General features: G+C 43.8%; 1 protein-coding gene across 3 annotated transcripts in view; it reads right to left on the bottom strand.

Annotated features, from left to right (window-relative positions):
• HIVEP3 (HIVEP zinc finger 3) overlaps positions 1–24,520 on the bottom strand; it is a 163,071-nt gene that overhangs the window by 54,606 nt on the left and 83,945 nt on the right. Inside the window, exon 1 of one of the 3 annotated variants that reach the window (XM_040337932.1) lies at positions 1,161–2,151. The exons of the other annotated variants lie outside the window; for them this stretch is intronic. The gene's annotated coding sequence lies outside the window, so the exon portion shown is untranslated. Of the gene's footprint in view, positions 1–1,160; positions 2,152–24,520 lie in introns of those variants that run through there. 3 annotated transcript variants of the gene reach the window in all.

The raw sequence follows: 24,520 nt of genomic DNA, 5'->3' as shown, positions 1-24,520 counted from the left end.
ATGGGAGAACACTATTCACGCCAGATACAACACAACTGAACTAAACAAACCTTACCCAGGCTACACTATGATAAGGGCAGCAGAAAACAGCTTGTTATAGTCAAACACATTTAACCTATATAATATAGGACAGGGATATGCAATTAGCGGACCTCCAACTGTTGCAGAACTACAATTCCCATAAGGCATAGCAAGACTCTGACAGCCACAAGCATGACATCCAGAGGCAGAGGCATGGTGGGACTTGTAGTTTTGAAACAGCTGGAGGTCCGCTAATTGCATATCCCTGATATAGGACCAAAAATACTTGTATTTCACTTCTCCAGGAAGATCATTCAGTGCCATATCGGAGCTTACAATCTAATGTTGCCAAACATTGTAGGGCTAGTTTTACGATATATAAAAAGGAAGCCAACACAACTTGGGTAGAACACACTACCTCCATGCCTTTAAAGGTGATGCTTAACACTGTGCCACCAAGTTTAACTTTCTCATTACATACAAAAATACAAGCCAGAAAAACCTATGACAGCCAAATCTTACTCGGCAAATAAAAAATTTCAAGGCATAACAGATACAAGAGTTACAAAATATATTTTTTTACATCTACCTTTCCCTGCCAATTTTACCATAACACAGAAATAACCCCAAACAGGTTTTTTTTCCCTTTTGCCAAACTGCCAATTGTGGCACCAAATATACCACACTTGCAATTTGGAAACTCAATGGAGCATCTGAAGGCACAAGAATGACAGAATGCCTACAGGACATAGAAAGCAAGCGGTGATGTAAAAACAAAGGGAAATAATAAACAAAGGCACAACGCGAAGAGCTTTTGAAGAGGAGAACTCCACGTATTTGAACGGACCTAAAAACGAGGAGAAACTTGCGGAGGACTCAAGGCTGCCCCAAAAAGGATAGTAACTGTACAACGTGAACCCTTTAAAATCTCTATTGACCCGCTCTCTCTCTCTCATTCTGTAACAGATGGGGATTCTCCGCTGCAACCCCTTCCCTCGCCACTCTTAACTCACATAGTGGCTTCATTTAAAGATCCTTTCTGAAGGAATCCTGCTGAGTTAACCCTTCCTCAGCCAGCAAGTTAAACTGGAAAAAAAAAAAAACAAGTTGGACTAATGCAAGTAGTATGTGCAGCTCACCTGCTCCCTGCCTGCATCTGGTCTGCCTGCAGTGAATCGTCAGTGTCAAGAGGAAAGCATGAAAGAAAATAACACACGTTTATTTCAAAGCTCCTTATTTGGGCCGTGATGTCAGGGGGGAAATTGCTAATCTGAGAGCCGCCCACGGCTCACTCTCTGTCTCTCCCCCCTCTTCCTCTAATCCTTTCTATGACTCCGGTCTCTCTCTCTTTCTTTCTCCTCTTCCCATCTTTACTTTCCATTTAATTCACACCATTTCCTGCATTAGGAAGCCACTGGCCTCTGGACGCAGCCCACCAGCATACGAGTGCGTGAAATGGACTACAAAGAGCGAAGGAGGTGCCACAATGGAGTAAGAGAAACAGAAAGAGAGAGAAAGAGAGCAGAGGAAGGGAGGGACAGCCAGACAAAGGTTGTCAGCAGAAGAAATGTAACTGCGGGGTCATTCCTGGCATGTTCACCCCAGGTACATACTTCACTCACACACTAATAATTACCCCATGGTGTGATCAGGTAAGCTTTTAAATATCTGCAGAACAATAAAAAAAAAAAAATACATTCCTTTCACAAGCCACACGTTATTTATGCAACTGCAGCTAATAAATACTTAAGAAACGTCTGTTTTAAATGCCACCAATCCAAAAAGGGATGATGCAGTTTGTCTGAATTCTGCCAACCCTTGCCAGCTGTTTATACTGTATTGCGGGTGGGGTTTAGGCCAATCAATCTGCAAATCAAAGTAAACTGTGGCAAACCCGGAATTACACAATTGAATTGTGATTTGTGTAGGTCAGTGCGTCTTTAAATCCCAATCTGTGAAATTTGCATAGACCCCCGAATATGAGAAATTATGAATTGTGCCCATATCTGCAGACTGTACAAACTGGGATTTGAAATAAATCCATGAAAAACACAAATTTAGATTTATCTAAATAGTCGGAATTCACAAAATGATTCCCTCATACGTAAGCTGTAATATACAACCCTTACGGCACAATTCATTGACCTTGGGTTTAAAGGTTTGTTTTTTATTCTCTAAATTGGTTCCTTTAAGCTAGTGCATTGTTGATTCACTTACCTTTTCTTTCGATTTCCCTTCTAAATGTTTTTTTCTTTGTCTGAATTTCTCACTTTCAGTTCCTCCTCAGTAAGCTTGCCCCCATCATCCGAACAGTTCTGTCTGGGGGGTAGTCAGCGCGCTCGCCCCCTCCCTTGGGACTACATCCCTGCGGGGAGACATTGTGAACACAGCGTCTCCCTGCATGGATGTAGTCCTAAGGGAGGGGGCGAGCGCGCCGACTAATCCCCAGCCAGAACGGCTCGGTTGATGGGGGCAAGTTTACTGAGGAGAAACAGAAAGTGAGAAATTCAGACAAAGAAAAAAAACATTTAGAAGGGAAATCGAAGGAAAAGGTAAGTGAACCAACAATGCACTAGCTTAAAGGAACCAATTTAGAGAATAAAAAACAAACCTTTACAACCCCCTTAACACTTTACCAAACATTTAACCAATTTCCTAAATATAGCTGTCCCACGTGTTCAGAATTTGAGAAAGAAAAACGCGAATAAAATGATGTGCTATACACGACAAAATAAGTTGCTGCACAATACAAATAATTACAACGGTATCTAACAAAGTATATACAGCCCGTGGATGTCAATTTTAAAGCGGAGCTCCAGGCTTCATCAGAAAAAAATAAAAGGCAGCAGCTACAAATACTGACTTTTACTATAATGCCGCATACACACGATCGGTTAAACCGATGAGAATGGTCTGATGGACCGTTTCATTGGTCAAAACCGATCGTGTGTTGTCGCCATTGGTTAAAAAAAAGCAAACTTGCTTTAAATTTAACCGATGGATTCCTAACTGATAGGTCAAAACCGATTGTTAGTAGGCACGACCATCGGTTAAAAATCCACGCATGCTCAGAATCAAGTCGACGCATGCTTGGAAGCATTGAACTTCATTTTTTTCAGCACGTCGTTGTGTTTTACATCACCGCGTTCTGACACGATTGGTTATTTAACTGATGGTGTGTAGGCGCGACAGACCATCAGTCAGCTTAATCGGTTAACCGATGAAAACGGTCCATCGGTCCGTTCTCATCGGATGGACTGATCGTGTGTACGCGGCATTAGGGCACTCACCTGTCCTGGAATCCAGCGTTGTCCTCACCCGAGCCAATTTTCCAATCGGCTATCGGGTGCTGGTACCACCATCTTGACTGAGGCAAACTGGCAGTGAAGCCTTGTGGCTTCACTGCCAGTTTCCTACTGTGAATGCGTAAAGCGTGCTGTGCTTAGTGAATGGGCAGACTGCAGGGGAAGGAGGAGGGGGCCGAACTTCCAGCTGGAGCCGGAAGTGGGAGCAGATACCTGTCAAAATTAGGTACCTGCCATCCCCCCCCCCCGCCCCCAAGCTCTGCTTTAAATATTAGACTCGTCTTCTAGATGTCCTACTGGAGTGCGAACACATGGGGAGCTCTAAAAAAAAATAAAAAATAAGAGAAAGAAAGAAAAAAAGAAAGATTGTTTGGGAGTATCCATGCCATAAAATTTCCCACCCTTACCTTTTTCAGCGTTCCCTACTTCCCACGATGCAATGCTCAGTGCCCACCCATGCCATAAGGAGGGAGCACCATGCTATATGCAAATGTCGGCTCTCAGAAAGCAGGTATTTGCAGCAATTTTTTCATTCATCCGGTAGAAGGAAAGTGCTGGGAAGGCAAGAGTAGGCATCCATCTGGAGCCCGAACGAATATTTTTCTGATTACTTCCAAGTAGAGTTTCTGTATCACTGCCCTGCGGACAGATTCAATTTTTCAATACCCAACTGTGCCATACACGATACTCATGTAAGGGAACCTTAGAAATCACGGAGACAAACTTATACAGTCTATCGCCTGGAGGTTAGTTTTGCATGGAGTAGGAAAGGATATAGGTTTTAGGAGCAACAAAACTCTTCCCCTCATAAGCCTACAAAACAGACATACCACATAATGAAATATATTCTAATTAATAAAAATTAAATAATGAATTAAAAATGTATAATGTTTTGTGCCCGTTTTGTAGCCCCGAAGGGGAATGCGGCCTGCAAAACGCCTTGGATATTTTTATATGTTAAAGGCATTTTGGACAATTACCCATTTGATCTGGAGCTTGTCTGTTCTATACTTTGAGGTTTTAATTGTCTGTGTCCTCTAGAAAGAATCACTTTCCCTGGTGACCACGGTCATTGGGACAGAAAGCAAGGGAAAGTCCTAAGTTGAGTTGTCATCAAAACAGAAAGAACAGGAATCAAAAAGGAAAAATCTTTCAATGTGGACACTCGTTCCAGTGGCAAATGTCTGAGAGGGGATTTCCCCTATTTTGGATTTTTTTTTATATATCCTGTTGTGTGCACAAAGGAAATCTTCACAATGAGGCACAGACAAAACAAAATAATAAAATAAAAACCTAGCAGGTATTTTAACCATTTCAACCATCTCAAATGGAAAAAAAAAGGTAGGCTTTATCTATACTTTAAAATCAGAGATGACTAAATATGAAGAAGACAGTATTTAAAGGGAAAAAAAAGAAAGAAAGAAAGAAAGAAAGAAAGAAAGAAAGAAAGAAAGAAAAAAAAAAAAAAAAAAGAAGGAGAAAGAAGGAAGAAGAAAGAAGGTTAAAATAATTAAAATAATTTGCCTGCATATAGATTTATCTAGCCTGCAGTGCATACGTAGTGTTCTTTTAGGACGGCCCTGCTCACAAGAAGTTACAACCTAAAATTGAATGAATGAATGCATCATGCTGTTTTTATATTTGCAGCTTCCCGATGAGGTCACAATTCCAGGGCTCTCCAGGGACTCTTCCTCATTGGCTGAGACAGCAGCAGGTGCTCATGCTTGCTCTGGGGGGCACTTGGCAGGAGGGAGAGACAAAGAGCGCCAACAAGGAACCTGAGAAGAGGAGGATTGGGGCTGCTCTGTGCAAAAACACTACACAGAGCAGGTGAGTATGACAGGTTTGTTAATTAACCTCTTGCCGATCTGCCCACCGCAGTTTCACGGCGGCAGATCGGCTGTGCGAAATCACGTAATATACCATGATTTTGCTTTGCGGCCACTAGGGGCGCGCGCGTGCCCCCTGCTCGCCCCTAGTGCTGATGCGAGTGCCCGGCGGGCGCGATCACCGCCGACACCCCTAAACACTTGTGATAGAGCGAGAACCGGGAGCGGTGTGTGTAAACACACAGCTCCCGGTTCTTTCAGGGGGAGAAATGACAGTTTGTATGTTCATAGCGACAGCGATCTGTAATTTCCCCTAGTCAGTCCCATCCCCCCTTCAGTTAGAACACAATGAGGGAACATAAATAACCCCTTCCCTGCCAGTGACAATTTTACATTTTTATAGCACTGATAGCTATAAAAATGCCAATGGTCCCAAAAATGTGTCAAAAGTGTCTGATGTGTCCACCATAAGGTCGTATTTATCGGTAGTACCGATAAAAAAAAATTAAAAAAAGAAAAAAAAAAAAAAAATCGCAGATCGTCGCCATTACTAGTAAAAAAAAAAAATATATTAATAAAAATGCCATAAAACTATCCCCTATTTTGTAGACGCTATAAATTTTGTGCAAACCAATCAATCAACGCTTATTGCATTTTTTTTTACGAAAAATATGTAGAAGAATACGTATCGGCCTAAACTGAGGAAAAAAAAATGTTTTAATATATTTTTGGGAGATATAGCAAAAAGTAAAAAATATTATTTTTTTCTCAAAATTGTCGCTCTATTTTTGTTTATAACGCAAAAAATAAATACTGCAGGAGGTGATCAAATACGACCAAAAGAAAGCTCTATTTGTGGGGGAAAAAAAGGACGTCAATTTTGTTTGTGAGCCACGTCGCACGACCACGCAATTGTTAAAGCAACGCAGTGCGGTCATTAACCAGCAAAATGGTCCGGGGCTGAAGTGGTTAAAAAAAAAAAAAAAGAGAGGAAAAAAACGTGTTGACATTTTTTTTTTAAATTCCACACACACACACACACACAAACACACACACACACACAATGTAGATATGGAAATTCTCTGCTCAGCTATTGTACTTCGACAGCAGGGAGGCTTCATGTCTTCACAATACATGGATCAGCATTGCAGGCAGTAGACTGCTGTGCTGATCGAGCAGGATAAATACAAAAGGGCGGTTGTACTGAAGTTGATCAGTAGATCGACTTCTGTACAACCACAGTGCCCATACATGGATCAAAATTCATCCGGTCCCTGCTGAATCAGCTGAATTTCAACCCATGTATGGCTGGCCTAAAGGGGTTGTAAAAGCTCAAGGTTTTTTTTACCTTTGTGCATTCTATGCACAAAGGTAAAAAAAAAACATGTGTGCAGCAGCTCTCCCAGACCCTCTAATACTTAATTGAGCCACATCTCAATCCAGTAATCTGCACAAGAGCAGCAGCTCTCCTGGGTCTCTTCCTCCTCATTGGCTGAGATAGCAGCAAGAGCCGTTGTCTCCCACTAATGTCAATAACAGCCAGTGAGTCTATGAAGAGAGAGCGGAGGTGGGGCTGAGCCGTGCTCCGTGTGTCAGTGGACACACAGAGCAGCGGCTTGGTAGTGAGCCTGCTCAGGTGCCCCCATAGCAAGCTGCTGGCTATGTGGGAACTTGGCAGGGTGGAGGGGCCAGGAGTGCCGGTGGAGGACCTGAGAAGAGGAGGACCAGGGGTCTTCTGTGCAAAGCCACTGGACAGAGTAGGTAAGTATGACATGTTTGTTATTTGAAAAAAAAAAAAAAAGAAGAAAATTCTGCCTTTAATATCAGTGTATAGTACATGTATTATACATTCATAAAGGATATTTTAAATAAGCTACTGAATAAGACTCCTCCGATACTGTAAGTATTCTAGCAATTTTTTTCCTGTTGGCTTTGACCAATTCATGCACATACCATACCAGCTTTTTATTCAAAATACAATGGGAAGCATCTGAAAAGCAAAGCAAACACAGAGTACACACATTTTATGTATTACAATAGCTTGAACAAAAATTCTTCAATGAGGAAACAAAACAGTCCTGTTACTGACGGTTCACACAGGGGCAACACGACTTACAGCGCGACTTTGCAAGGCGATTTGTAGGTGACTTCAGCACAACTTGGAGCAACTTGAAACGCGACTTGAAGTTGCCTCCAGGACAGCGGACTTTGGCTGTGGCCAATCAAAGAATAATCAGCTCTGTGGGAGGGAGGGGTTTGCCTGAGAAAACTATTTTCTTTTCCTGTAAAGTTGCTTCAGTTAAGACGGAGATCCGACTTTGGAGGCGACTTCCATTGAAATCTATGGGTACAAGTCGCCTTGAAGACGCCTTGAAGTAGTACAGGAACCTTTTCTGAAGTCGGAGTAACTTCAGTAGTGTACATTAAGACCACTCTCATTCACTTCAATGGAATTTCTTATGTCCAGCGACTTGGGGCAACTTGAGGTCTGACAAGTCGGATCCCAAGTTGCTGTAGTGTAGACCGGTGTCTTGCCAAAAAAAGTCCCCCGGCGGATTATGCGCAGGCGCGGCACTTGCCTCTGAAAATTGCACACACTTCTGACATCCAGACTCATTCCTTACCATCCCCGTGGACATGGAGGATGTTAAAAAAAGAGCCAGGAGACTGAGCGAGCGAAGTGAGGCCGGACTGGCCACTTACAGCGAGGTCCACGCAGGCGCCGCATGTTCGGCTATTTTCGGAGGCAAATTTCATAAAAACAAAAAACTTGAAAATGCTTATAATCAGGCAATACACATGGGAAACTTGACCTTTGAAATCATGACATCACCTGGCTGAATAAGCAGTGGACCAAGGTTCTGTGAAGTACAAGAATGACTACACACAATTACAAATCCTCTGGAAGGGAAGACAGACAGTATAGTTATTTTTTCCGCAAATCTACAGTTCGGTTCCTTAATGCAAGTAGCCTAAAAGTGACTCTATGGTAGAGCTGCACGATTAATCGTCAAGAATAGTTATCGCAATTTTTTCCCCTGTTGCGATCTTGACAAAGTATTTCCCGATCTTTCTATGCAGAGAATTCTCTCTGCTCTGCTGAAGCCACAGCTGTAAAATCTGGATAGCCTGCCAAGTATCAGAACATTCTTATTAAGTCTAAACATTGTAACAATTTGTCTTTTACATCAAAGGAATATACTTCTGTGTATAAATTAAGAAAGTTTAACCACTTAAAAACAACAAAAGAGAATAAAATGGTGGTGGTTGCAATATTTTATATTGCACTGTATTCCGCAGCGGTCTTTTAAATGCAATTTTTTGGAAAGAAATAACCTTAATGAATAAAAAAAAACTACCGTATTTTCCGGCGCATAAGATGACCTTTTATACTTAAAAATATGCCTCAAAAATCGGGGGGTTGTCTTATACGCCGGATGCAGAGTCAGTCAGACTGTGGGCGTTCATTGTTCAAAAGCCGCGCCTCCTCCTTGTGCTGTTCTATGATGGGCGGAACACTCAGTTTCCCAGCAGAGTCTGTGTTCAGTGTTCCGCCTGGCGAAACACTGAACACAGGCTCTGCTGGGAAACCGTGTTCCACGTATCACGGAACAAGACGAGGAGGAGGCGCGGTTTTTGAACAATGGACGCCCGCAGTCTGACTGACTCTGCCAGGGATAAGGTATGGAGATCGTCGAAGTGAGGCATGCAATGGCACAGTAAGGTATGCAATAGGACAGTGAGGTATACAATGGCACAGCGAGGCATGCAATGGCACAGTGAGGGGGGAAGGGGGTCGTCTTATACGGCGAGTATATCCCAAAACCAACATTTTAGCTGGAAAATTAGGGGGTCGTCTTCTACGCCGGAAAATACGGTAACCAGTAAAGTTAGCCCAAATTTTTTGTATAATGTAAAAGATTTTATGCTGCAAGAATCGTGAGAGAATTGTGATCTTTATTCTAAGCAAAAATAAATAAATCGCGATTTTCATTTTGGCCAGAATCGTTCAGCTCTACTCTATGGCTTTTCAAGAATATTAAAACGTTCCCTGGAATAGAAGGCTGTCAATAAATCGCCTCTCTGAAGAGCAGCTAGTCCAAACTTCTTGGTCCTCCAGCGCTGCAAGTGTCAGTATTTGACATTTTTAGAAGTGTTGAATGCTGTGCCCCCCTACTGCGCTTTGTTGTTTCCTCCCTCCAGCCATTGCATCACTGCAAAGTCCTAAAGTAACTTTAGTACTGGGGTATGGGACCACAGCAAGCAGTGGAGGATGCAGGCATTCAACATTACCAGGGGTGTTGAATGTTAAAGGCTGCAAAGGAGTTTGGACTAGAGGAGTTTAAAATACAGGAAACTCTTCTTTAGAACCATCAAGGGAAGCAGCAGAGGCAATTGCATGACACCCAGGTGTCCAGGTTTAAACTTTTACAGGCAAAGTGAAGATTTGTATTACTATAGCGCTCTGTGGGCCAGTTCACACCAGAACGCGGTGCGGGAAACTCACGCATGCCCCACGTTTATAAACGCACTACATTTGCTACCTGCAGTGGGTGTCAAAACTAAGTTAAGGACACCCCAAGCGCAGTGTGTTTGCCAGCACTGGATTGCATGGTACAAAAGTATGGTTCCAAAAGTAGTGCATGCACCCTTTTGGTGCTGTGCGATTTCAGAAAAAATGAATGGGCTGATATCACACTTACAGAACTGCATGTGAATTGCATAGGAACCGCACAGTATACCTGTGCAATTCACATATAGTGTCTAGGGCAGTGATGGCGAACCTTGGCACCCCAGATGTTTTGGAACGACATCTTCCATGATGCTTGCGCACTCTGCGGTGTAGTTGAGCATCATTGGAAATGTAGTTCCAAAACATCTGGGGTGCCAAGATTTGCCATCACTGGTCTAGGGTGAACCGGCCCTGTAGCTTTCCCTGCTGATGATTTTGATGTGTAGATTTAATTCATGATGACCTGTATATATAACCTGTTTTTCCATCATATGCCAGGTTAAAATCACTAGGGCTTGTAATAAAGTTTTTTTTTTTTTTATCTCCAGTCCGTTCGAAATATCTACTTCATCTGTCACTTTAATAAAAAGTTAAATTTTTCAGTGTGCTTTTTACCAATGGCAAATGTAGAGCTACCGTTTCCATAGAAACAAGTTGGCATGACTCTCAGCTGAGAGTCAGGCCTATGGTGCCATTCTAGGGCACAGCTCCTACATACTTTACTTCTACAGCAGTCTATCTGAAGGTAAACACATTTATCTACTCCTTTTTGCAAAAAGCCGGAATAGAAAATGCAATTCCCTTTGGGCCACATTATGTAGAAGGCTTTTGCAACACTGCTACCGACCATCTACTGAATCACATGCATGGTTGGCACCCAGTTTGCCATGTCATATATGGCTAGCACCATAGATCATCAAATCGGTTTCAGATCAGGCCAGTCTAAAGCTAAACTGTGTATGCAAGGCCAGAATTGTAGATCCAGTAGTGGTTACTGTGATTTTTATTTTACCCAACATGGTCTTTAATATTAAAGTGGTTGTAAACCCTTACACACCACTTTAACCTACAGGTAAGCCTAGATTAAGGCTTACCTGTAGGTGCAACAAATATCTTCTAAACCTACACGGTTTAGGAGATATTTGCAGAAAAGACAGCATCATTGTCTATGGCACATGCGCGCTGTAGACAACGGCGCTGATGCACCGAGCGTGCCATTAGTGAAGGCGATTGCGCGCATGCGTGGGAGTGACGTCATCGCGGCTCCGGCCAATCACAGCGCCAGAGCCGCGACACCCGGCAGTCACCCGGATATCATGGCAGCTGCAGAGGAGGAACGAGGGTCGCTTTGGGGGCTTCGATCTCAGGTAAGCAATTCATAATGAGCTAGTATGCTATGAATACTAGCTCATTATGCCTTTTTCTTGCAGGGTTTAAAAAAAAAATGTTATAGAGGGTTTACTTCCTCTTTAAATATTATTCATAACTGTAAAGATACAAGCAGCCATATATTTACAGGTGTTGAATTGTTAATTTTTGTTAACTTACGAATAAAAAGTAAGGAAAGTTTAAAACCCCTTCTAGATGATTTTTTGTTGTCTATGTCCTGTTTTGGAGATCACAGAGAAGTAACAGGAGATCAAAGGAAACCCCTACAATGTGAATGCCACTCGTAGGCTTCACCACACTGGCGCATTTAGCTTTTCTAAACGCAGGAGAAGTCATCTAGGAAGCATAGCCAATATGTTATGCCTCCTAGATCCCCTTTTCCTACACTTAGATGTCCCTGCTTTAAAGCCGGTATAGCTGCATTTAGGCGTGTTTACTTAGGCGCGTTTAGAATGTCTATTTAGCCCCTGGATCCACACAATTCTCTTTTCTCTAAACGCAGCGAAACCAACTGCACCTAAAACAAAAAGGTGAATGCACCGTGAATGGTATACCATTGAAAAATCCTTACATGTACGAGGCGGCATCACAAAGTTTCGAGACTAGCTCTGTTTACAAGAAATTACTTTATTTATCTATGTTTACACACACTATCACCTTCAAAATAGCTCCCTTGCACAGCAATACAGTGCTCCAGGCTACTTCTGCAATGTGTCCTAGAAGTCTTCTTTCCGAAGTGTGTCAAGCACCTTCTGGATCTCGGCAATAGTGTAGAAATGGCAACCTTTGAGCTGGAGCTTCAACTCATGGCAGCATCCATAAACTTGCCAAATCATGTCAAACATCTCGGTGGCAGATTTTAGTTTTGTGCCGAATTTTAAGTTTGCTCATTGTTCCAACTTGCCGTCTATGATAAAAAATCAAAAGTGGTAATGCAAATGGTCACAATAGCACCAGTTGCACAGCTCCCATTGTACACAGGATGCGGTCTTTTGGCACACTGACTTATGAAGGTCGGTGCTCCCTGTGACGGCGTGTGCAGCCTTGTGCTGCCATCTGTTGGCGCGTTACAAAACTAGTCTCAAAACGTTGATACCACCTCATACATGAGGCCTTAGACATTTACGCCTGGAACAAGTGTGCTGGTGACATCCCTAAAAGTTTAGACTTCCAATCACTCTCGGTTTTGGTGACATCTGTCAACAGGGCAAATAGGGTTTAATCTACCTAGCAGGAACACGAACAGCAACAAAAACCTGCATTCTAAATTTTCTCAAAATGTTTTGGCTGAACATATACCTTAAAAGTGGTCGTAACATATACCCCATGAAGGGACTATTCTCAGATCATACACAGAGATGAAACAAATCCTCCAACATAAGTAGTATAGGTCTATTTGCTGTCTTCTCTACCTCCGTTCAAATGGCTAAATTCATAAAGCCTGAGAGTTCAGAAAAAAGGGGCTGAAATTACATTCTTGCATAGCTCAGTGAGGAGAGCTCTGAGAGATGATTGGAGGGAAGAGACACACCCCCTTATATACAGCTTACAGGAACAGAGCTGAGACTGTCAATCAGCTGGAGCTCCCTCCTGTCACCATTTTTCTCTTAACCACTTCCCGACTGCCGCATGTACATATACGTCGGCAGAATGGCACGTACAGGCACATTGGCGTACCTGTACGTCCCTGCCTAGACGTGGGTCGGGGTCCGATCGGGACCGCCCCCGCTACATGCGGCGGTCGGGTTCCCTCGGGGAGCGATCCGGGACGACGGCGCGGCTATTTGTTTATAGCCACTCAGTCGCGATCGCTCCCCGGAGCTGAAGAACGGGGAGAGCCTTATGTAAACACGGCTTCCCCGTGCTTCACTATGGCGCTGCATCGATCAAGTGATCCCTTATATAGGGAGACTCGATCGATGACGTCATTCCTACAGCCACACCCCCCTACAGTTGTAAACACACACTAAGTGAACACTAAAACCTACAGCGCCCCCTGCGGTAACTCCCAAACTGCAACTGTCATTTTCACAATAAAGAATGCAATTTAAATGCATTTTTTGCTGTGAAAATGACAATGGTCCCAAAAATGTGTCAAAATTGTCAGAAGTGTCCGCCATAATGTCGCAGTCATGAAAAAAATCGCTGATCACCGCCATTAGTAGTAAAAAAAAAAAAATTAATAAAAATGCAATAAAACTATCCCCTATTTTGTAAACGCTATAAATTTTGCACAAACCAACCGATAAACGCTTATTGCGATTTTTTTTATACCAAAAATAGGTAGAAGAATACGTATCGGCCTAAACTGAGGAACAAAAAAAATTTTATATATGTTTTTGGGGGATATTTATTATAGCTAAAAGTAAAAAATATTGCATTTTTTTCAAAATTGTCGCTCTATTTTTGTTTATAGCGCAAAAAATAAAAACCGCAAAGGTGATCAAATACCAACAAAAGAAAGCTCTATTTGTGGGGAAAAATTTTGTTTGGGAGCCACGTCGCACGACCGCGCAATTGTCTGTTAAAGCGACGCAGTGCCGAATTGTAAAAACCCCTTGGGTCATGTAGCAGCATATTGGTCCGGTCCATAAGTGGTTAAGCCGCGTACACACGACCATTTTTAATGTCTTAGAAAAAACAACGTTTTTTTCGATGTGATTCTTGTAAAGTCTGCCTTGCCTACACACGATCGTGTAAAAAAATGCTCGAGCAAAGCGCGGTGATGTACAACGGCACTATAAAAGGGGAAGTTCCGTTCAGATGGCGCCACCCTTTGAGCTGCTTTTGCCGATTTTGTGTTAGTAAAAGTTTGGTGAGAGACGATTTGCGCTTTCCAGTCTTCGTGCTTTTCAGTCTGTTACAGCGTGACGAATGTGCTATCTCCATTACAAACGCTAGTTTTACCAGAACGAGTGCTCCCGTCTCATAACTTGCTTCTCAGCATGCGCGTTTTTTTTTCACGTCGTTAAAGCTTACACATGACCGTTTTTCACGACGTGGAAGCTCCCTCCTGTCACGGCGTGAAAAACGGCAACATGAAAAATGACACAAAAATTTAGAGCATGTTCTAAATTTTTAATGCCCATTTTTCACATAGAGAAAAATTATCTGGAGCCTACACACGATCGTTCTTAATGACCATTTAAAAAAAATTGCATTTTTCACATCATGAAAAACGGTCGTGTGTACACGGCATTAGCATCAGGAAAACTTGACAGAAGTGATTAATGCCAATAGCAGAGGAACGAAGTAGCAGACAGAAAATTACACTTACACAATCAGATTTTCTGACAGCAAAAGACCGATGTGAGCTTTTGAACGGAAATTCCGACAGTGTGTATGCTCCATCGGACTTTTACTGTCGGAATTTCCACCAGCAAAGGATTGAGGGCTGGTTTTTAAATTTTCCAGTGGAAAAAATTCCTATCAGAAAATGCAATCGTCTGACCGTGTGTATGCAAGCCAAGCTTGAGCGGAATTCCGTCGTAAAAACTATCCAAGGTTTTTCCGACTGAAAATGTGATCGTGTGTACGGGGTATTAGTGCTCTTAAAGCGGATCTCCACTCTAAAGTGGAGTCCCGCTGATCGGCACCCTCCCCCCCTCTGGTGTCACATTTGACACCTTTCAGGGGGGAGGGGGGTGCAGATACCTGTCTACAGACAGGTATCTGCACCCACTTCCGGCCCTACGATGCGGGAAAAAGACGGGTTTTTCCCTTGCTTCCCGTCCGTCCCCCGTTGTATGCTGGGAACACTCGGCTCCCAGCACACAGCGGGAGCCAATCGGCGGGCGCAGCGCGACTCGCGCATGCGCCGTAGGGAACCGGGCAGTGAAGCCGGAGCGCTTCACTTCCTGGTTCCCTCACCGTGGATGGAGGGGGGAGCAGCAGGGTGACGAGCGATCGGCTCGTCATCTGCTGCGATCGGCGCTGGACTCCAGGACAGGTAAGTGTCCTTATATTAAAAGTCAGCAGCTGCAGTATTTGTAGCTGCTGGCTTTTAATATATTTTTTTAGTGGCACATCCGCTTTAATTGAGACACACCATAGAAGGATATACTTTATTCATATTTCATGCCTGAGGTTTACAACCACTTTAAGTTCTCCAACTATACCGATTTATTACCAATAGACGGTTGCAGAGTATTTGTAAGTATTGCAAAAGGTGCAAAGCATTTATTTTTATCACGTAACTGATTTATATTTCTTTGGGGTTTAATGTGGTATTTAACCACTTGCCGCCCGCCCGACGACTTTTTACGGCCACAATGTGGCTCTTAATTGCCGGGAGGCACGAGAGCGCCGCTGGCGGCCGCGTCACTCAGGTGCCGATGCGCGTGCCTGGTGGTCGCGATGTCCGCCAGGCACCCGCGATCGGCAGTCACAGAGACAGGAACATGGATCTCTGTGTGTAAACACAGAGATCCACATCCTGTCAGGGAGAGGAGACCAATGGTGTGTCCCTTGTATATAGGGATAACGATCGGTGAACTCCCCCAGTCAGTCCCCTCCCCCAACAGTAAGAATCACCACCTAGCAGGGAACACATTAACCCCTTCCTCATCCCCTAGTGTAAACCCCTTCCCTGCCAGTCACATTTATACAGTTATCAATGCATATTTATAGCACTGTTCGCTATATAAATGTGAATGGTCCCAAAAATGTGTCAAAAGTGTCCAATGTGTGTGCCGTAATATCGCAGTCCTGACAAAAATCATAGATCGTCGCCATTACTATTAAAAAAAATTTTTTTTTTAAAAAAAGTCATAATTCTATCCCCTATTTTGTAGGCGCTATAACGTTTGCGCAAAACAATCACTATACGCTTATTGCGATTTTTATTTTTACCAAAAATATGTAGAAGAATACGTATCGGCCTAAACTGAGAAAAAATATATATATATTTTTTTTTTTAAATTGGGATATTTATTCTAGCAAAAAGTAAAAAATATTGTGTTTTTTTCAAAATTGTCGCACTTTGTTTATAGCGCAAAAAATAAAAACCACAGAGAAGATCAAATACCACCAAAAGAAAGCTCCATTTGTGGGGGAAAAAAAGGAAATCAATTTTGTTTGGGAGCCACATGGCACGACTGCATAATTGTCATTCAAAGCGTGACAGTGCTGAAAGCTGAAATTTCACCTGGGCAGGAAGGGGGTATATGTACCCAGTAAGCAAGTGGTTAAATAACGGATTGGCAACAAATGGTAAAGTAAGTTTAGCTGAAACAATACACCAACATTGCAAGTAATGCATAGGTACATGGATAGAGGTAGCAAAAAAAGCAATTGTCTTTGATATTATGTACAGTATACCAATAGCTCATGTATAGAACAAAAAAAGGTCATAAGTAATAGCAGTGCCTGGTAATCTGCTTCTGGTTTGGTGTTCTTTATCCAAAAATGATACTGTAAATCAGGGGTGTCCAAATACTTGACTTTCCTGGGCCACATTGGAAGGAGAGGAATTGTTAATGAGCAGTGATATAGCTAAATGTACCCCAGTGATAAAAACATACATTTTATTTTTTAAAGTAAATGAAGGCAACATAAAACCGGTGCGAGAAATTTATATTTATATATATATATAGTGACAGGAAGTCAGGTAAATGTCTTAGGTCTCTTCCTAACACCCTGCATAAATGGGTGAACCATGGTGGTCCGGAAACCGCAGACAAACTTGTAGACCTGGTCGAAAGGTACCTAACAACAGAGAATTTGTCCTCTTCCACCAGAGACGCACAGACTTTTCACCCCAAGACCAGACCCTCCCCAGCTATAGGTAAGACTGCATCAAGGGATGGGGGTGGAGAGAGGTACCAAGGAGCAACTAGAGGAATTATCGGGACAACTGCTAATGTTTGGCGAGAGCGGCCAGGAAGACCCATCCCACAGGAGAGGACCAGAAGGTTGATTTGTTACCGTTGCAGGGAAGAGGGACATGTAGCAGCGGTTTGCCCAGCGGGTGATGAACCCATGCAGTGTGACTTTCTGACTGAGAGAAGACAGTCCCTTTTTGCAATCACATGCGCTGCAGTAAAGGGAAATGAGAAACCTTTATATAGAATGTGCCAAGATGGTAAAAATGTTGTGGTATTGTTGGATTCAGGTAGCCTGGTCACCTTAGTGAAAAGTGATCTAGTGGTGGGAAAAACCTTATATCCAAGGAAAATGGCTGTAGTTTGTGTACATGGGGACACTCGAGAATATCCGGTGACTACGGTTTCCTTTGAAACCTCCCTCGGTAACTTGTGTCACCAGGTGGGTTTAGTTCCCAAACTGTCACATGACGCCATTGTGAGAAGGGATTTCCCAAAATTCTGGGAACTCTGGGACTGCCCAGATTCCCCAGTAGGTGGTTTTTCTGAGTCTGAACCATCTACTCCAGAAACCTATAACTGAGGATTCTCCCGAGTTTCCATTCTCAGTATTAGCAGGGGAAACACCAGTCCCTAGGGAGGAGCCTGCTACCTCAGAAGAGGAACAGCGGCTGATAGGGTTTGATGACCTCGAGGTGCACAGAGAAAATTTTGTCACTGAGCAATTGAGGGACCCCACATTGCTAAGAGCCCGGGAGAATGTAGTGAAGATAGATGGGGAGTTAGTTAACCTTGACGAGAGGGTTGCCCTCCCTTACTTCATTATTGAAAGGGACCTGTTATATTGAGTGTCACAGAGGATAGAGGACACCATTGAGCAACTGGTAGTGCCTAAACCGTACCGCAAGATGGCTTTGGAACTGGCCCATGGGCACATTCTTGGGGGACATTTGGGAGCGTAAAAAACCCGGGAGAGGATCACCCAGAGGTTTTATTGGCCTGGGATCACTAAAGAAGTGGAATTGTACTGCTCTTCCTGTCCAGTGTGTCAGATTACTGCACCCATGCCACATTTCCGCAGTCCGTTGGTACCCCTGCCCATTATCGCTTTTGAGAGGATCGCCATAGACTTGGTTGGCCCCTTACTGAAGTCCACTAGAGGGCACCAGCACATCTTGGTAATAATGGACTATGCCACCCGGTACCCAGAAGAGATTCCTCTCCGAAACACCTCTGCTAAAACCATTGCCAAAGAGTTGTTTCAGGTTTTCAGCCGTGTGGGTCTTCCTAAGGAAGTCCTAACTGACCAGGGCACCCCATTTATGTCTAGGGTGACCAAAGAACTTTGTAAACTCCTGAAAGTGACCCAATTACGTACATTAGTATATCACCCTCAGAAAGACGGGTTAGTGGAAAGGTTTAATAAAACCTTAAAACAAATGTTGAGGAAGGTGGTGGATAAAGACGGAAAGAATTGGGATTATCTGCTCCCTTATCTGATGTTTGCAATAAGAGAGGTTCCCCAATCGTCCACAGGGTTCTCTCCGTTTGAACCACTGTATGGGAGGCACCCTCGGGGCCTACTGGACATTGCCAGGGAAACATGGGAGAGTGAGAGTTCCCCTCATCAAAGTGTGATTGAACATGTGGCCCAAATGCAAGACAGAATTGCCCAAGTGATGCCGATTGTGAAGGAACATTTAGCCCAAGCCCAATTGGCTCAACAAAGGATTTACAAACGTGGGGCCCAGGTCCGTTCCTTTGCACCTGGTGATAGGGTGTTGGTGTTGGTCCCCACGGTCAAAAGTAAATTCCTAGCCAAATGGCAGGGTCCATATGAAGTGTTGGAAAAAATGGGAGTGGTGAATTATAAAATTAGCCAACCGGGAAGAAGAAAACCTGAGCAGCTCTATCACGTGAACTTGCTGAAACCATGGAAGGATAGAGAGTCCTTGGTCGCTAAGACTACCCGATTTTCTGCTCCATTTAACCTGGCTGTCCCTGAAGTTGGGATAGCGGAGACTCTATCCAAAACTCAGAAACAGGAGGTTAAAGAATTTGTGCTCCGTAATAAAGAGAAGTTTTCAGACCTGCCAGGTTGGGTCTCCGGAGTTGAACATGACATTATCACCACACCAGGGGATAAGGTCAAGTTGAAGCCTTATAGAATTCCAGAAGCCCGGCGAGAGGCAATTCACCAGGAAGTAAAACAAATGCTTGAGCTGGGGGTGATAGAAGAGTCAAATAGTGATTGGTCAAGTCCCATTGTCTTAGTGCCCAAACCAGATGGAAGTTGGCGGTTTTGTAATGACTTTCGCCGCCTGAATCAAATCACTAAGTTTGACACCTATCCTATGCCCCGCATAGATGAACTGATTGATCGCCTAGGCACTGCCCAGTATATGACAACGTTAGACCTGACCAAGGGTTATTGGCAAATTTCTCTCTCGGAGTCGGCCAGCGAAAAAACAGCATTTGTAACTCCAGACGGATCTTTCCAATATCGGAGGATGCCTTTTGGGTTACAGAATGCTCCCGCCACATTTCAACGCACCATGGATAAGACCCTTCGGGCTCATCGAGCCTATGCTGCTGCATACCTCGATGACAGTGTCATCCACAGTGAGGATTGGGAATCAGCCTTGCCAAAAGTTACGGCTGTGTTGGATTCCATCTGGAAAGCCGGGTTTACAGCCAATCCAAAAAATGTACCCTTGGGCTAGAAGAGGCGAAGTATCTGGGGTATAGCATTGGAAGAGGTCTAATCAACGTCCCACCAACAAGAAACAGGTTCGTGCATTTTTGGGGATCGCGGGCTACTATCGCCGCTTTATCCCCCATTTTGCCTCACAGGCTGTTCCCCTGACCAATTTGACCAAAGGGAAGGAGTCTGTAAAGACCAAATGGACTCCCGAAGCAGAAACAGCTTTTCAGGCTTTAAAACAGGCCTTATGTAGTCAGCCAGTTTTAAATTCGCCTGATTTTTCACGGGACTTCGTGGTTCAGACAGATGCGTCAAATGTGGGCTTAGGAGCTGTACTGTCTCAGATTATCAAGGGGGAGGAACACCCTGTTATGTACCTCAGCCGAAAGTTGAAGGCCCATGAAGAGAATTATGCCACTATTGAGAACGAATGTTTGGCGGTGAAATGGGCTTTGGATTCTCTCTCCGGTACTACCTCGTGGGTAGATAGTTTGAACTGGTGACGGATCATGCCCCATTGAAGTGGATGGCACAGAACAAAGAGACCAATAGGAGAATAAATAGGTGGTTCCTGGCCCTCCAGGAATTTAGTTTTGTGGTAACGCATCGCCCCGGTGCTAAAATGGGGAATGCAGATGGGTTGTCCCGAGTGCATGCCTGCCTGGCAACCTGTGTCCCAACCCTAGGGTTGAAACAAGAGGGGGTGTATGTGACAGGAAGTCAGGTAAATCTGTGGGTGTTGTCACAGACGGGACATACATTTCTGCCTTGTTTAGACAATACACCAATTGTTATTAGGTGTCGGCTGCAAATGTAGCCAGAAAAGGCTAAAGGCCGTTGGAAGACTCCAGCTGTTCAGAATGAGGCAATTAAGGCCTCTATAAGTAGTCCAGAGGATTACCACTGAATTTGCTGCATCCTGAAGCTTTGTGAGTAAGGAGAAGCAGTGTACTAAAAGTCTTCTGAGAAGGTGAGGAGAGGATTGATTTTTCTGTGTGATAAAAATCAAAAGACTATTGTTTTTATGCTGTATGGCCAGCAGTGTCTGCCCAGCACTAGGCTGTGCCAGACTTCATTAGATAGGTTCCTGTGTGGAAGGTAGACGCCCAAAGTGGCGAGGGTTTAATTTATGTTTGATTTTGTTTATGCTGTTTGGATGCTTGCACTTGTTTCCAGCAAGATGGAAGAATAAACCAAAATGTTTGTTTTCAACCGTCTTCGACTGCCTGTCTGTATAAATTCAGTGTGTAGTGAACCCATCCAGGGGGTCACACACCCCGCTACCGAGCTAACCCCTTACAATATATATATTAAAAAAAGTCAACATTTTGAAGTAAGTTTATGATTTTGTGTTGTGCTGCATCCAAAGTTGTCTTGGGTCGCATGGTGGACACAACTGCTGTAACCAAGTACAAGAAGATCCAATAAAACAAAAAAGGTGTGCAATAGTAGCAGCAATTCCCAGGTCACATACAATCTATACCAGCCTTTCTCAACAAAGAGCAACCCTTGAAAATCTAGAGGAACCCCTGATAAAAATGAATATGTACAACCCTTGATGCATTAGTGTGATGGTCACTATAAAAAATACACCTATGGTTAATGGGAAAAATCCCCCCCTTAGACCCCTTTCACACTGGGGCGGTTTGCAGGCGCTATTGTGCTAAAAATAGCGCCTGCAAACAGGTTCCCACTGACACTATTGATCCTTTTTGGCTATCTGTAAGGCCCCTTTCAAACTGGGGCGGGAGGTGCGGTGGCGGTAAAGCGCCGCTATTTTTAGCGACGCTTTACCGTCGGAATAGTGGCGGTATTCGGCTGCTAGCAGTGCAGTTTTACCCCCCCTCTAGCGGACGAAAAAGTATAGCCGTGGTTTCCCAATGCTTTCAATGGGAAGGAGCGGTTGAGGAGCGGTGGCGTAGTGTATCTGAGATACGCTACGCCTGCCTAAAGGTAGGCAGTTCTTTGTGGATCTGGCCCTTCCTGTCTGTGGGTGGGGCCCTGAGCCATAGTCAGGTCACAACTAAATAGCCCAACACACAGCTGTGCAATCAGCATGTCTTTCTCTCTAAAATCTGGAGTAAACCAGCAATCTTTCCCATAGCACAGAGTCCCGCCCTCACAATATATATATATATTATATATATATATATACACACACACACACATATATATACACACATATACACATATACACACACACAGTGTCTAATGTCACATTCAGTTAAAATTTATTCTAAAATCTTCATTTAAATACACTGATTAGCCATAACTTTAATGACCACACAACTAATAATGAGTGGGTCGCAAAACAGCCCTGACCCAACGAGGCATGGATGCCACTAGACCGCTGAAGGTATACTGTGGTATCTGGCACCAAGCCATTAATAGCAGAGAGAAGTTCAGGGTTTACAAAAAAAAATACTCACCTAGGTTGGTGCAGCATCAATGCGATGCTGCGTCTGTCCCCCGGCTCTGTTGTGAGAACTGAGAAATCAAACACCGCTGTTCATTCAGTTCACCCTTCTGCTCGGAGCAGAGAGCTGCAACAGTCAGCGGCTCTCTGTTCTCTCCTCCAGTACTCACTGGAGCGCTGGGCTGTGGAAGGTGAAGGAGGAGTTGGCTCAGGATCTCAAGGGATTGCAGAGAGGCTGAGCCAGGTGCCGCTCCAGTTTGTGGTCCAGATCTTTTCAGAGCCTGGACCAGCTCTGCGATGGCAGTCAATAGCAGGCTTCATCCCGCTGTCAGCTGATAACAGATCACAGGAGTGCAGAACAAACTGTTCTCCTGTGATCTATTGGAGAAGCAAGGCAAAAAAGCTTTGGCCCCACTTCTAAGTCCTGTAAGTTGCAAGGCCTCCACGGATCAGACTTTTTCCAGCACATCTCACAGATGCTCTATTTAATTGAGATCCGTAGAATTTGAAGTCAACACCTTGAACTCATTGTTGTGTTCCTTTAACCATTCTTGAACTATTTTTGCAGTGTGGCAGGGTGCATTATTATGCTGAAAAGGGCCACGGCCATCAAGGAATACCGTTTTTATGAAGGGGTGTACTTGGCCAGCAACGTTTAGGTAGGTGGCATGTGTCAAAGCAACATCCACATAAATGGCAGGACCAAGGTTTACCAGCAGAACATTGTCCAAACCATCAGCTTGCCATCTTCTTCTCTTTTCTTCCATGGGCAAGTGACGCACAAGCACCCTGCCATCCACATGATGTAAAAGAAAACATTAGATTCATCACACTAGGCCACCTTCTTCCAGTGCTCCATGGCCCAGTTCTGATCTTCACATGCTTGTGGTAGGAGCTTTTGGCTGTGGACAAGGGTCAGCATTGGCACCCTGACTGGTCTGTGGGTACTCACCTATGGCCAGTCTACGAGATGCCCACTCATTTATTTTATTTTTTGCAGGTACTTATATAGTGCCATCAATTTACGCAGGGCTTTACATATACAGTAGTGTACATTCACAGCAGTCCCTGCCCACAAAGAGCTTACAATCTAAGATCCCCAACTCACATTCATACATGCACATACTAGGGCCAATTTAGACAGGAGCCAATTAACCTACCAGTATGTATTTGGAGTGTGGGAGGAAACCCACTCAGGCACAAGGAGAACATGCAAACTCCAGGCAGGGTCATGGTTGGGATTCGGACTGAAGATCCTAGTGCCGTTAGGTGGAGGTGCTAACCACTTACACAATACACTCCCTGTTGGTATATTATATCATCTCTGGATATAGGCAAGGAGGTTGAAAGATTACGAAGAACCAACAAAGTGCTCCAGTTAATACAATATAAAAATAGTACCGGTAAAATGCCTTTCAATTAAAAACATGGAAGAGAGGGCTTTTAAAATGTAAATGCCTCATTAACAACTACACTATACAATTTTAATTCAGCAAGGCCTGCCATACATGGTTCGAACTGAGGAATCGTGCAAATTGCTTTCCTGCAACCCGTGGTTACAAGAAAGAAGTTTGCACTATGAATGGGCAGCCTAAGACCCCTTTCACACTGGGGCGTTTTTCAGGCGCTTTGGCGCAAAAAAAAAAGCGTCCGTAACCTGTTATTCCGTTTATATTCGCTTATTGGTTGTTGATTATCCTTTCTTTTTTGTTATATCTCTCCAGAAGTTATCTTGATTACACTAAGATGTATTGTGATTTATTGTCTTTATATTATTTCTTATTTATTGAAAATAAAATACTTTGAAAGTAAATAAAGGGCCCGTAAAACGCCTGAAAGAAGCCTCATCTGCAATCCCAATGTGAAAGCCTGAGTGCGTGCAGAGCTCTTTCACTGCCAGCACCCGAAAAATGCTGGTAAAGCTCCGCTAAGACCCCTTTCACACTGGGCGTTTTTCAGGCGCTTTGGTGTAAAAAAAAAGCTCCTCAATGGGAAGGGGCACTTTAGGAGCGGTGTATACACCGCTCCTAAAGCGCTGCAGAGAACGTCGTGAAAAACGGTCTTGTGTAGGCTTTAACGATGGGAAAAAACGTGCTTGTTCAGAAGCAAGTTATGAGAAGGGAGCGTTTGTTCTGGTAAAAGTAGCGTTCGTAATGGAGATAGCACATTCGTCACGCTGTAACAGAATGAAAAGCACGAAGACTGAAAAGCATGAATCGTCTCTCAAACTTTTACCAACACGAAATCAGCAAAAGCAGCCAAAAGGGTGGCGCCATCTAAATGGAACTTCCCCTTTATGGTGCCGTCGTACGTGTTGTACGTCACCGCGCTTTTTTTTTTCACGATCGTGTGTTTGCAAGGCAGGCTTGACAAGAATCACGTCGAGAAAAACTTAGTTTTTTCTAGGACAATACAAATGGTCGTGTGGCTGACTTAGTTGCCGACCAGCCGCTGTCGTTTTACGGCGGCAGGTCGGCTCCCCTGCGCTATACAGTAGCTATACATCGGCTCTCGCGCAGGC

This window comes from Rana temporaria, chromosome 2 (genome assembly GCF_905171775.1).
Source record: "Rana temporaria chromosome 2, aRanTem1.1, whole genome shotgun sequence".
Taxonomy (NCBI): domain Eukaryota; kingdom Metazoa; phylum Chordata; class Amphibia; order Anura; family Ranidae; genus Rana; species Rana temporaria.
This window is presented reverse-complemented; position numbering and strand designations above follow the sequence as displayed.